This window comes from Bidens hawaiensis, unplaced genomic scaffold, assembly GCF_021521415.1.
Source record: "Bidens hawaiensis isolate Kalapana, Puna unplaced genomic scaffold, B.hawaiensis_p1.1 tig00026648_1, whole genome shotgun sequence".
Lineage (NCBI taxonomy): Eukaryota > Viridiplantae > Streptophyta > Magnoliopsida > Asterales > Asteraceae > Bidens > Bidens hawaiensis.
Window position 1 is genome coordinate 146,790 of NW_027494294.1, and position 4,805 is coordinate 151,594.

Here is a 4,805-nt window from a genome sequence, read left to right on the forward strand (position 1 = left end):
GGATATCCTTTATCAACCAAATAATATCTACCTGATAAAGGGTTAAAAACAAAAAGTGTTAGAAATTTATTAAAGAGTAAAATGAAACAATTCCAAATATATATGTAAACACTTCCAAATATTACCTTCAGGTGGGTGTGGGAAGTTGAATTTACTATTCTGGGTCGCGTTAATAAAACCACGTGTGTCATGTGCAGATCCCTCCCATCCGGTCGATACGAATGTGAAACACACATCAAAATCACATGTTGCCATTACGTTGAAAGTTGGCACCCTTTTCCTACTAATATAAGGTAGTTGTTGACTCTCTGGGATGCAGGCCCCTATATGTGTACCGTCAATACATCCAATACAATCCTAAATATAATTTGAAATTAGGTAAGTAACAAAGTACACAAGCATGAGTGACATTAATCAATTTAATACCTTGAAATACGACATGTATCTGGTGTCGTTCAATATTTGAGGTGGTACAAATTGAAAAGTTGGATCTTTTGGTCTTATAATGTCGCGTGCTAGACCTTGAAAACCTTTATCTCTTCTAGTTATTGCCTCTAGAACTTCATGAAATGTTCTACTAATAGTCTCCCCAGAACGTTGAAAACGCACCCCAACATCCCTGTTAGATAAACCCAATGCCAATGTATACAGAAATATCCCCACCTTCTCAAAAGTTAACATTTTATCACTCGACTGCAATCCATATTTTGATTCAAGGTCTCTACATAATTTCATAAACACGTTTGGATGCATTCTGAATGCATTTACACATCGTATAGGATTGCCATTTAAAGCTTCCATTATCCAAGCTTGTCCCGTTTGTGATGATGTCATGCATGGTTCTTTGTATATATGCTTATAATAGTATGCAGCAACTAGATCACTTGTATAGGTTGAATCCAACAAAAAGTTATAACAATGCAATTTGTGTTTCTTCTTGCTTGTTTCATTATCCATAATAACCCTGGTAATAAATTCAATATCAGCTTAACATATAAACACATAAATAGCTAAAACATAAACGTATAAATAGCTTAACATATAAATACGTAAATAATATTCTCCAATAAATATAAATTAAAATATAAAAAATATCAAATAAGTTCCATAGTCATGACACTAAAACATCAAGGTAAAAAAACAATAAATCAATCCAAAAGCAATAAAGTTCAAATAAATAGAAACAATAATGTCTTCGTAACATGTCCTCAAAGAAAACTTTAGTCGGTGAGCCTTTGCTTTCGTTGCAGCCACGCTAACCTACTATGATCATGTCGCACATTTATAAACATTTCTCTTTTCATGGGATCTTCAAATAAGTCCATTGCAAAGAACCATAACTCCTCATCTTCTCTCATTAATCCTGCATCTACCATCTGGTTAAGCACATCTATAGCACCTTCAATACTAAACTTAGTACTTTAACTAAGTTTGGAAGAATCTAATTCTAATATTTCTAGAGCACGCTGTTGATTCATATTACTTTGAGTTAAATGGTCTTTAAGAATTGAAGCTCCCAATGAGTCTCTCCCTTTACGTTTCATCTTTACCAGTTTAGGCTTAATATTTACTTTAGTAGGCTTCTCAATTTTTTTTACTACCTCACTTGGGCTTGATGTTGATGCATTAGGTTGACTTACTTCATTCAAAAATTTAATGTAGAAATTATTTTCTTGAGTTTCCAAGTTTTCTAGATTGGAAAGTGTATCATTGTATACATGATAAGCATCTTCATTATCACCTCCCTCAGCATTGTCATCCTCAAAGTTTTCAACATGCACCTCAGTGAATGAATGTCGTTGGATCCATAGAGGGTGCCACACAATTTTCCCCACTAACAACTGCATCTCCAAATCAATGTTGCAAAAGTCGCTAGGCGGTTCCTAGGCGGCCGACCCACTTGGAGGGAGTACTCGGAGTACTCGGGGAATTATCAGAGAGTACTCGGACATGGTAAATATAAAGAAAATTAATATTTGGTTATTATATATATGTCAAATATCATAAGTTTACTAATATTTATAACAAAATAGGTGAATATCAATATAAATAAAAGAAATACATTTTTAAATTTATTTTATTCTAAAAATTACAAATCATTAATTAAAAAAATGATATTTTTTCTTTAATATTATTGAAATAACAATTATGTTTTATTTTTTTTGAGTCAAAATCGGTCCAAGTTCACCGATAAGATGTAATTCTGGCTGAGGTTGACCACATTTGACCTATTCTTAGTAACTAGGCGGATTTACAGAAACTCACCTCGGTGACCGACCTTGTAGCGGGTACTCGGAGAGTACTCGGCCTTGTAATTCTACTTTTACAACATTGCTCCAAATAATTGATCCCACTCTTCTTGTAATTGTATAGATGGTTGATTATTTTGAATTGCTAGAACTTTCAAGTTTTCCTACACAATATAATAGTGAATCATTAGTTATCATTATGATTGTATTATTATACGTTATTTAAATTTAAATGAGTTATATTATGTCACCTGAATTTTTTGTTTCCACCATTCATCAGAACAACTAAGTTGTTTGGTACTTTCATTCCAACCTAGACCCGTCTCTCCGTTCTTAAGTGATTTCCAAAGGTTGTACTCTTTTCTCATACCATCATACTTGTTCTTCATAGCTTTGTCACTAACTAATTTATGATTTATAACCTTTTCGAACTCTGGTTGAAGACCCATTTGAATGAGGAAGTTCGACCATGCTTAGTGATATATTTGTTTAAGAACCTACATAATTCTAATGCCATTTCTTTTGACCAATTTTCTCTTTTCCCTTTCCCTTTTTTAGAATCCATCTAGCAACCATGAACACGTATATACATAATTGCAAAATCAGTTAAGAAGAAAGTTTTCTAGCTATCTATCCATCCTATAAGCTAAGGAATGACATCAAGTATTCTAGCTATCTATCCATTCTATAAGCTAAGGAATGACATCAAGTTTTCCATAAACATTACTTCAACTGCCATGTGAAAAATTAAATAACCAAGTGAAGTTATATTATTACTTTTGTTATAATATAAAATAAGTCACAGAGTCTATTTGAGCCAAACAACACCAAGCCATGTCTGCTAAAAAGATAAGCCTGATTTACTTAGAGTTTCTTAAGCTAGATAACAAACGGTAAACAAAAAAAACCTTAAAATAATTCACTTACTTGATTATGATTACAATCAGATGAAGAAATAAAATGGGAGGCAAAAAGATAACGTCTTGTGACTATTGTATTATCTTTAGCTGACTCGTAGTATAATATCTATATACTAGATACACCACTGCATTCACCTGAAATACGTGCATCTCATGTCATTATTATAAACAAATTAAGCATAAACATGTATATTTTCTAAAGTTCAATTAATTTATAAATAGAGAATCTTGTCTAACTATCTGCTTTGGTGAGCATGGTTATTTTTGGTTAATTCTAGATTATTTTAGTCTCTATTTTGTAAAATAGTTTTACATCCAGCCATATCGTAACGGGTCAACCATATAGTTTTATATAAATTCAAGCGCGTCCACGTAGGGATGAGCAAAATCGGTACCGGTACCGATTGGTACCGCTACGATACCGGTACCGAAATCGCTACCGATTTGGTACCATCGGTACCGAATCGGTACCAAAGTTTAAAGTTTCGGGATCGGTACGGTACCAGTACCGGTATTTCCCGATTTTTTACCTTCGGTACCGATATAATCTCGGTACCGAACCGAATATTTCGGTACCGGTACCGGTACCTAGAATTTGAGATTTTCGGGATCTGTATTTTTGGTACCCGTACCGGTACGGTACCATACTCATCCCTACGTCCACGTATTAGGCCTTATTTACATAAAAAAAACTAAACTTAGGTGCTCAATAGCAATAACCAGTCTTCTAGGTCTCCGTCAAATGTTCATATTCATCAAGTCTTTTAATAAAGTTTAAATATTCAACAAAGTTTTATGAAGAAAAAGAGGATAAATAATATAACTTCAAAAATGACTTGAGAATTCTATTATTGAAAAGATGACAATCACGAACACTTAACCGCCACCCAGTATCAAAACAAATAAAAATCTATGAACTTTTTTTTGGAACAGAACAACCACCACCATGAAACAAAACCTTATTATGAGGATTTATAAACCTAAATTCCATACCTAAATTAGTCGTAAGAAAACAATAATAAACCCTAAATGACTAAATCAAATCTAAAACACAAACACACAGACAACCGTAAATTAGATCAAAAGTCAACTCAAGTTTTTAATTACTTAAAAAGAAAATTGTTCATAAATCATAAGTTCACATTTCTTTGATTTAATAAAGAATAGTTTTATTATTGTTGTATAAAACTATAATTAAAGAAAAAGAGGAGAAAAAAATACATGAGGAGAATTCTACTCGATTAAACAAATCATGTTGTTAGGGTTCTATGCATGAGAAGATGGTGAGCATTATCCCAGATTCTCAATTATATATATATCTTATGAAGGTTATTAAGGTAATTATAAACCCTAAAAGCTTGTATTTAAACGCTACTACTATGAGCGTTTCATTATGGAGATTTTTCTCCTAATTTAAAAGCTTTAAGCCCCTTCAACCAAATAAGGCTTTTTATTAAGTAGGAGATTTTTCTTAAAAGCTTGCAGCTTAAAGCTCCTATAAGCTCTTAAAAGCTCTTTGCCAAACATACCCATAATAGTTGGCCTAGATGGCATAACAACACCCTATCTTGAGCCTGAAATACCCATGGGTCACATCATCAATAATGGTCAAAAAATAGCGTGCATATGTGAGTGA

General features: G+C 32.8%; 1 pseudogene; it reads right to left on the bottom strand.

Moving 5' to 3' along the window:
* Window positions 1–782: 782 nt before the first annotated feature.
* Window positions 783–2,814, bottom strand: LOC143573816 (uncharacterized; annotated as a pseudogene).
* Window positions 2,815–4,805: the final 1,991 nt, after the last annotated feature.